The following is a 10,443-nucleotide window of genomic DNA, read 5'->3' on the forward strand; positions in this document are numbered from 1 at the left end:
CAAAGATTAACTTGTAGGTTGTGGGTAAGCTGGGCAGTATTAGGATGAGAGGCAGGGAGCACCCTGAAGAGTTTACTAGCCTGCCGCAAGGCTAGAGCTCACGGCACTGGTGTTTCCCAAGCGGCCTCCCATTCAAGTGTTAACCAGGCCCAATCCTGCTTAGTGTCTGAGATCAGGCATGTCCAGGGTGGCATGGGTATAAGCCTAAACTTAAGCAATCATTTACAATCATTTAAAGCACTAGTGTCACTTTAGGGTCTTTAAATAGTGACTTTATATAATTCTGGATGTGACGTTAAGCACAGAGTTGTTACGCCTGTACCGGGGTAGTTATTTTTTTTTTTTTTGGCCCTTAGTGACACATTGTACTGGAACAAAAACATCATCTCACACACACATCACTCTCTCTCACTCACACACACACACACACACACACACACACACTATGAGCCCACTGACTGAGATGAGGTGGAGCTGCAGTTTCAGTGGTGCAGAGACAACAACCTGCTCCTGAACACGTCTGAGACAAAAGAACCGATTATAGACTTCAGGAAGACAAAATGTCCTTTAAATATCAGCGGGGATCGTGTGGAGAGGGTCGGAGACTTCCGGTCTCTGGGAGTTTACATCAAGGAGGACCTGACCTGGGGTGTAAACACCGCAGAGTTGGTTAAAAAGGCACAGCAGAGACTTTACTTCCTGAGGGTCCTCAGGAAGAACATCATCTCAGAGAGACCGTTGGGGTCCTTCTACACTGCTCCATAGAGAACATTGTAACATATTGCGTCTGTGTGTGGTCTTCGTGTTGCACAGTGGCACAGAAAAAGGAGCTCCAGGGGATTATCAACACAGCCCAGAAAATTATTGGATGCTCCCCCTGTACACTGGAGGACCTACATAGTTCCCGCTGCCTCGAAAAGCAAATAACATCATAAAGGATCCGTCTCAGTCTGGCCACTCACTGTTGTATGTTTGAACTGTTACCGTCAGGCAGGCAGTACAGAGCAATTAAAACAAGGACAAACAGACTGACAACCAGTTTCTATCCCACACATTAAATGCTGCAATAACAATATCCACATGAATGTGCTCTGTGCAGAACTGCATTGATTTCATCCTGCATGTTACATGTTACAATGACAAAGATTCTATTTTACAGTACATATCACCAAGGTTATCATGGATAACTAAAACTAAACTAAAATCTAAAAATAGATGTGAAAAAAACATTTTAACTGAAATAAAAAGAAAAAATTGCCTGAACCAATTTTGTTAACTTGTAAATCTCTACTCAAATAAAAATATAGAGGAAATATTATTTTTATTATCTGTAAGTTTGTATTACAACTTGCCCGACTGTGTATTGTTTGGACTTATTTATTGAGACTCTGGATGTTTACAAGTGTGTGAGTCAGCTGCTTTCAAAAAGTTGTTTTGTTTCATTGAAATACGTGTACTGTCAGGGTCCTGGGTCTCCTGACCCAGCGTTTTTAGTTCTTTGTGATTTTTGTATTATTGTACTTGTGTGAATTATTCTACGGTTTCTAGTTTTGATCCCTTGCCCTTCATGTCTCCCCTCTGTTCTGTGTAAGTCTGTGTCTGCATGTTTGAGTTTCCCTCTGTGTCTTTTGGTTCGTCGAGTCCTCTGCCTTACTGGTTATGTCTCTGTGTTTCTTAGTTGCTGTCTCCACCGTGTCAAGTTCGCGTCTCTGTGTCATACTTCCTGTTTTACTTTGAAGGTCCGTGTCTTATGTGAATGTGTTCAATTTACGCTTCCTTGTGTCGTCAGTTCTGATTTCCCCCAGCTGTGCTCTCCTTCTGTGTCTCATTCCCCTCGTTACTTCCCAGTGTATTTAAACCCTGTGTTTCTCTGAGTCAGTGTCGCGTCGTACCCTCAACAAGCTGTGTGTTCTGCTTCTGTGTTTCGGCACCTGCTCAGGTTTAGTATTTATTTTCCAGTGTTTCAGTCCTCAGTTCCTCTGTTCAGACTTTTGTTTGTCTTTTGGTGAGTTTAGTTAGTACGAGGTTTTTCCCAGCAATAAAGCTGCGCTTTAAGTTGTACTTCCGTGTCTGAGTCCTGCATTTTGGATCCACCACTCCTGCTTGCCTGCCACACAGCCAACCATGACATGTACAGATTTTCCTAAATCTTGCCTCTGACATATGCCCTCCATACAAAAAAGCACAAAACGAACTAAATTGAATTCAACTAATTAGAAAATGCAAAACTATTTTAACTGTATAGTACGCAGCCATTACAGTAAAAATGATCTCTGATGAGTGACTAGTTGGTATTTTTGTAAAGGAGTTATGTTAATTATGTATGCATTTAAAGTATATTTCAGGCCATGCACTCAGCAAAGTGATCAGTAGTATACTCAGCCTGCTTTCTTCTCTCCTTCTTCTTTTCAGCACCACCTTTGCTTCCTTGACGTAATATAAAATGCTACCAGGCCGGCTAACTACAGACTATAGACTACCGCCCCGTCTCCCTGATGTGCAGTGGCACCAAGTGCAACTATGTAACAAAGTATTTTATTCTATTTGTATAGTACTTATTCTAGTGTATATAGTATTTTTTTCTATTATTATATAGTATGTTATTCTGTCTATCTTATTCGATTCTATTATTTTTTTTCTCTTACGTTTTTGTACTGCTCTTGTACTTCCTGCTGTGACCAAAAATGTCCCATGTGTGGGACTAATAAAGGTTTGTCTTATCTTTATCTTTATCTTATCTTATCTTACAAAACATTTGCCAAAAAACAAATTGTTGCATAGTTGACATCAGCAGGTTCAAGAGCATTTTGCACAAATGACAGGAAACAAGGTCAGGAAGTACAGGTAATACATTTCCCAGCATGCCCCTGTGGCATAAAAACTTTTCACAAAAGGTCCCCATTTTAATCAGTGGAGTATAAAAATAACTGATATTAGCTGCTGGAAGTCAATACATAAGGAAAATGTATACTGCATAAATAAAATTAAGCTTTGGGTCACAAGAGAGAACCATAACTTAAACATAAAGTGGAACCTTTATAAAGTTTCCATTTTTCGGTAACACTGTAAATGTGGGAATCCAGGATAATTCAGAGAAAGGGAACCTTTTATAGTCATTTTGACTGGGCCTCTCTTACCTTCTGGGCCCTGGGGTGAGGTCCTGGACTAGTTGCTGTTCCTAAAACTGCTTAAAGTTGCTCTTGAAAAATGGTACAGGCTTGGTAAAGATTGTGACAGGTGGTGTGCACTGTCAAAGAGGTTTAGGCCCCCAAGGCCTCAGCCTCGCCAGTCACATCTGGGACCGCCTAAATAAATGACTTAATATTTAGCTCCAGGATAGTTGATAAAGTACAGGATTCAGAAATATATGCTGTTGTAACACACTGTGTGAGGCAAGCGAGATAGGACCCAAATGCAGGAGTCTAAGGTGGAACTTAAACTCAATAACAGCATTTAAGATCTTTTTAATGCTTCTAAGAGGTTGTTCTAATCTAGCCCATAAAATTAACAGATCCTGGGGGCCTATTGTCCAGTCCACCAAAAGTTCACCAAGCACTCGGATTGCTGATAGACCACCGGCTTAAATTAGATTCTATCAGTTAGGGTACTACTTTTTAGAAACAGAAACTCTGACCCTTTAGAGGGAGAGCTGGTCCAGACTCCCTGTACAGGGGTAACTGGGGACTGAACAGCTTTTGTTATGACAGTCTAAAGCACTTTTCTGCAAGGAAAACCTGGAAAAGCTTTTAACTTCACATGTTTGGTAGAGTGCAAAAATAAATTCTCATCACCTCTTCCTGCATGAACAAAATTAGCATTTGAATAAAAATACAAAGTAATACTGCTTCATATTCATGCTCACACATGCAGCATGCATACATTATGTATGACAGTATTTGTCTTTGTGTAGTCTAAGTAGCACATGCAGACTCTGTTCTCGCCTCCTTTAAGCAGCAGCGTGATTGAAGCTCCTTCAGGACATGGTGCAGAGGGAAAGCGTGATTGGTGTAAGTGTTCTGCAGTGTTGCAAGGACAGAGCTTTTGCTCATGTCCATGTTATCACTGAACGCCATCAACAGGCAGCAGACTGGCAGCTGATGTCATCTTTTCTGTCACTCATCAGCCAGTCTGTCAGCTTCATGCCTTCACAACCACATCAGGTGATTTTCAACACTGTTGCCGCTTATTTTCTTGCTATCTGACTTAGACAAAGTTGGACCTACAGTACAGAGTAAGCAGGAAGGAATGGGTGTTTTATGGTAAAGTATTTTTGAGCAAGAAAATTAAACTAGGAACATCGTAATATGAATCACTCAAACATGCATTGTCTCCACAAAATGAGTCCTACCAATCCTGGTTAATGGCTGAATAAAAATAAACTACTTCCAAGCACTTTGCAACTTGTTCTCTAATTTGTGCTTTTCTCTTATTTTTGTATTGATTGTATATATTTCTCCTGTTTGGTATTTATTTCTGCTGTCTACAATTTATGTTATTCTGACACAGTTGGTGTGGGGGCATTTAGTTGAGCATGTACAATGGCAATAAAGGGCTATTCTATTCTACTGAGGTGAATAGCTACAGTATATTCCCACTAAACAAAGTATTCTGTTTTCATGATAACTACCTTTCTTCTGCTTTCCCGTCGCAGGATCAGATCGAATCTTTAAAAGTTGCAGATCTCAAATAATATGCAATTCTGTACAGTTAGGCTGTGATGATCCTGTCCACTCTCCCTGCTCTGTCTGTTCTCCTTCTGGCTTCGTGGTGTGTAAGGTGTGAGGGGTGGGTCCTAAGACTCACCTGTTACCTAATTGTTTAACAGGGATTGATGACTGATGCTCTCTCTCTTCAAAGCAGGCAGATGCGGTTTTTTGGGGTTTGGCTAGTCCAGATTTCTTTTGCATTTAGCTTAATACATTTTTGGTTGCATTTAACAGAAATTTGGTTCTGTGTGAACTTCCTGTTTTGTCTGAACTTTGAGCCTGCTTGTGACTAAATACGCGCTCATCCATTAATTCTTTTTGTATTTTCCTGGTTAGTGATGTTGGAGAAAGTTTTTCAGCCTCATCTATCGTTTTCACTGGAACCTTCAATACAAGGTTTAAAGAGTTGTCAGTGCAGGTTAGGCTAAAAATAAATAAACCTACCAGATTGCCAAAACTCTTGGAATGGCCAAATCAACAGTGTGGTACATTCAGCAACATCAAATGGCTTGAAAGATCACAGAAGCACTGAAGTGGAATTCTTTGCTCAGTTAAGGAAATTAAGACATCTTCAAGAATGGGTTTACATCAAGGTGCAAACCTGGTGACATTCAAAAAGAGGAAGTCCAGATTAGAGCCTGATCAGCTCTATATAGAAGAAACCAAGATGAACCAAAATGATGTAAAGAAAGAAGTATGAACAAGTACACTAACCCTAACTCATTATCTGAAGTATACTACATCATCTGTCAAACATGGTGGAGGCAACGTTATCGTACGGGCACGTGGCCGCCAATAGAACCGGGTTACAAGTGATTATTAATGATGTGACTGCTGATAGACGTGAACAGTACGTCTGCTCAGATTCAGACAAATGCAGCAAAACTGAATAAACAAAGCTTCACAGTGAAAATGGATAATGACCCAAAGCAAAACAAAGTCAGTCACCTGATCGCAGCCAAATAGAGCATACTTTTCAGTTACTGAACACAAACTGAGGACAGAGAGACCCACAAGCAAGAAGCAATTGAACACAACTGCAGTGAAATATAAAACGATAGAAAATGTATTTTTTAGGCTGCTATATTTGTCTGTTATTCATTCACCAATAAACATAAGTTTTGCTATAAGATCATCAGACGATCTTTAGATATGTTGCATTATTGAACGTACAGCTGTCCTTACAGTTACAGTGTGTTGTAACAGATTCAGGTTGAAAGTGGTTTAGTTTGGCCATATGCTCAGGAACGGTTATATTTAGGCACTCATTCAGAGCTTTGTCTGAGAGGCTGGAGCTCACAGCAAGAGTCTGTTAGGAAGATTAACCACTAATGTTCTGTTTTCTATCTCTGCTGGCTCCTCAGCTCTCCTTTGTTGCTTCTTGGTTTTCTCTGAAAAGAGTTATACGGTACTTCTGCTCTTCTTTATGCTTTCCAGTACCACTAAAAGCTCTAGCTGTGCTTGTGATGGAAGAAAGTGCTCAGAGTAAGTCGCACGAGCCTGGCAAGCATAATGATAGTTAAGGTGGCATTTGTTTTCACTGTTCATAATCCTATAATCAAGATTTTATGCGGAATCTAATTAAAATGAAACATATGGCTCTAATTAAAATCGATATAATTGCTAGTACCATGAGTTTTTTTGTTTGTTTGGGTTTTTTTGCAGTAACTGTAAAGTCTTGCCAGCTGTTGGCTCTTCTTTCAGACTGCCTTGCGTTTGTGATCGTGTCCAGAGCTGCCAAATGTCAAGCTCATAAACGTAGCCAAGCCCAACACCACCAAGGCCTCTGATATGAGGTACCAAGAGTTGATACAAACAAAGGATGAGAGCCGTCTCAAGGGCCATCACCGCTAAATGTTTCCATTCATTGTACGGTCCTCCAGGTGTGAGGACTGATTGAAGGACACTCGTGGATACATCAGGCGCTATTCAAGGTTTACCGTTTGCTTCCAACTCTTTGTTTTGCTGCTTCACTGCCTAAAGCGGCGCAGAATATAAAGGCACATTTTAGCCCTCTTCTCTCAGCACACAATCTGTTTATGAAAAGTTTCAGGAAATGAGCTTTGGAGAGCCTGCTCTGAGTTCGCTCTTAAGCTTGTTTACTATGTATGTGTTACTATATTTAAAATAATGACATTACATCGTGCAGCAGTAGAAGATTTTTAAATGTGACACTGATGATTAAAAATGTAACCTAACCATAAGGTAGACTTCGCGCTCATCTGTTTGATCTACATTTTCAACCTCAGGCGGCCTTTTTGTCCTTGTCGAATTGAATAAATATATCTAAATGTATGATGTGAAATCTTCTGTCCAGTCAGATTCCAACATTTAAATGACCCATTAAGGAAATTCAAGTCTGCTAAATGATGAATGAGTGGGCTATAATGTAATTGTGGTAAATCTTTCCCCCAACTCAGTCTTTTACTCATGCAGAGATGAATGTTCATTGTCACACAGCCTTTCTGCGGTGGATTAAAATGGCAGCTCTGCTCTTTATTTACCCTTTGACACTGTGACTCAAAATCTCAGAGATCCATTAATTAATGCCTTTCCCCATTCACCACATAATCAGCACCTCTGAGAATGAGGAAATGTAAGGCAAACCATCAGCATTTCTTAAACTTGAAATGAAATGGAAAAAAATGACAGAAGTCAAACTCCATTTTCTTCAGCTAAAGTTAGGTGTGTGTCTTCCTCCTAAAATATAATTCCTGTTGGTGGAAACACATGATCAATATGACAAAAATAAGATTTTGCAGAGTAAACATACTCCGCCTTCTTGTTTTTCAGTCCAGCTCAGACTTTATTAAACCTAATTTCTGGACACGGCACCAGAGATCTCAGCTCAGTTTCATGCCAGCCATTCTAAAATTATTTAATAATGTATAATGATTATGCAGAAAACAAAGAGTTTCCTTTGAGAATAATATCTGTAAATGACTGCTCCTTAGAGGAGCCAGTACTGCATTAGGTACAGGGAAGCATCTGATTGTTATGAGTTATCATAATGAGGACCTAACTGCAAATTTAAATCTCCAGGAAAGCACAAAGAACAGAAGGCTGGAACAAACAAAACGGGAATCCAAAATATACCAGGAGAGGAACTGGAGGGTAAATAGTAGGGTGAAAAAACATCAGCTTTTCCCCATTTTACTAATTTGTACCTACTCATCTGAAGGATTTCCTAAAACGCATTTGGAGGACACAAGGAGGGAGAGAGGAGGCTGGCTTTATAGAGAGAGCTACAATCAAAGATGCACAGGTGGACCCTTTATGGGAATGTTTACCAAAGACACATGAATTATACACCCAGCTGGAATATAGAAACCAAAGTAGGAGGAGGCCTCATGCATGCATTTAAGTCTTTCTTTATCATGTTCTTGTTTTCTGTTGGTTTTGTTTTGCTTCTTTGATTCAGGGTTCTACAGTCTCACCTACGCACAGGTGACCACAGGAAGTCAGTCGCCATCTGCTGGACGAAAGAATAGCCAGTAACAATAAGTGATGAGCAATGAGTGAATCACTTCCTGTCCTTTGGATACTTTGTGTTTTCTTCCCCCTTTGTGATAGTCTGCTCTCACCTGTGTTGTATTGTTTCCACCTGTGTCTCACACCAATGACCACTGTTTGTGCGTGTCCTTCTCTTTTGTCAGATGGTCTGTTTGCTTTCCATTTGTTTGACTTGAGACAGCCTATTAAAGGGTGCCGTTTGCTGTGCAAATGCCTGCACCTGTTCAACTGTTAATGAACTCAATGACTGAATTAGCCAGTTGCACGGCATCACTTCAAGGCATTTAGGCAAGGTGAAGAAGACCTGCTGAAGTTCAAGAGAATGGGGAAGAACTGTGATTTAAGTGGCTTTGTGCATGGCATGGTTGTTGGATGGTTGTTGCCCAAGAAACCACCTCTGGGGTTGTGTGGGACTGAAAAAGACAATATCCAATGAGCAGCAGTTCTCTTGAGAAAATGCCTTGTGGGTGCCAGAGATTACACTCATTACAATCAGGGTATGCAGAAGAGCATCTCTGAACACACAGACTTATCTAACCTCAAAGCTGATAGGTAGAAAACCACACAATGTGCCACAGCTATGAACAAAAAACTGATGCTAAAGTTTATCAAAACTGACAACACAAGACTTGAAACATATTGCCTGGTCTCAAAGTGTTCCAGCATTCTGATGGTGAGGTCAGCATGCGGAGTAAACAACATGAAAGCATGGATCCATCCTGCCTTATATCAGTGTTTCAGGCTGGTGGTGGTGGTGTAATGGTGTGGGGGATGTTGTGGGCCTCAAAGTATCAACGGAACATCATTTAAATCCCACAGCCTGCCTGAGCATTGTTGCTGACCATGTCCATCCCTGATAGCTGCTTTCAGCGGGATAACCATGTCACAAAACTCAAATCACCGCAAACTGGTTTCTTTAACATAACGAGTTCACTGCACTCAAATTTCCTCCACAGTCACCAGATCTCAATCCAATAGAGTACCTTTGGGATGTGGCGGAATGAAACATCCACATCATGGATGTGCAGCCAATATCCAGCAGATGTGTGATGATATCGCATCAATATGGGCCAAAATCTCTGAGGGATTTTTCCGGCAGCTTATTGAATTTATGCCACATAGTTGTGAGTTCTGGAGGTGTACCTAATAAAGTGGCCGGTGATTGTAAATATAATATTTGACACAGCTGCATCATAAATTGTTTTGTTATAGCCAGATAGAGCTGTATTTTACCTCACGTGTAACAGTGTGTGTGGCATGTTTTATCGCTGTGGACACTTAATTAAATTCACAGGATGACTCAATGAGAAAAAGTGTCGAGCCAGTTTTCAATCACACACAGAACAGCAAAGTGCAGAAAGTTTGATTTAAAATAGCTGAAAACAACAATAAGAGTCCTCCTCCCACCATGGTTGTGATGTTAGAGCTGTTTGCAGGTAAAAATACCTTTGCACCTGTGTATCCTCAGTTATCACACAGAAACTAATTTATGGGTCACAGGCAGGAGGACGGAGGAGACGAGGAGCCACAAATTAGGGAAATGGAAAAAAAAAGTATCGAAACTGATTACCTAAACAAAACAGAAGGTGACTACAAAGAAGCTAACACACAGGCAAACAGGGGTGACAGATGGAGAAGCACAGGAAATGCTGAGAAAGGGCAAAATCAGGAACCGAAGAAAAAACTCAACAACATGATGCTGTGAATGTATTAATACAGGCAACAGTAATTTAAGCTTCCAGGTGTTTGAAGACCCTACGGTGTAGGTACACTATTCCCCCTGCATGCCGCACCCCTGTACACAGCAGATGAGTTTCCTCTTAACCCCCTAGGACCTGGCGTCCACATATATGGACATCACATTTTGGGTTGTCTAGACCAAAATACTAAATTTTGCTCTACAGGGACCTGATATCCACTCACGAGGACATTATACTGCCACTGTTTTATCGAAATTTAAAGCAAATGTCCTCATATGTGGATCTCATTTTTCTCAGAAACAAAAATCAGGTAAAAAAAAACAAAAAAACCCCACGTAATTCTTTGTTTTTACATTCATCAGGTCCCAATCAGCCTAAATAGCAAAGAGAAATTAAATATGCATGCCATGAAAGAGTTTGAGTCTTGAACCATGAAGTGTTGAAGGAAAAGCTTCACCGCCGCCCAGTTCACTTTTATGTTTAATTCGGAGAGAAATCCAGTTCTCAGGCTCTTTAGTTCACCA

Source organism: Oreochromis niloticus, linkage group LG10, assembly GCF_001858045.2.
Source record: "Oreochromis niloticus isolate F11D_XX linkage group LG10, O_niloticus_UMD_NMBU, whole genome shotgun sequence".
In the NCBI taxonomy this organism is placed as follows: Eukaryota; Metazoa; Chordata; class Actinopteri; order Cichliformes; family Cichlidae; genus Oreochromis; species Oreochromis niloticus.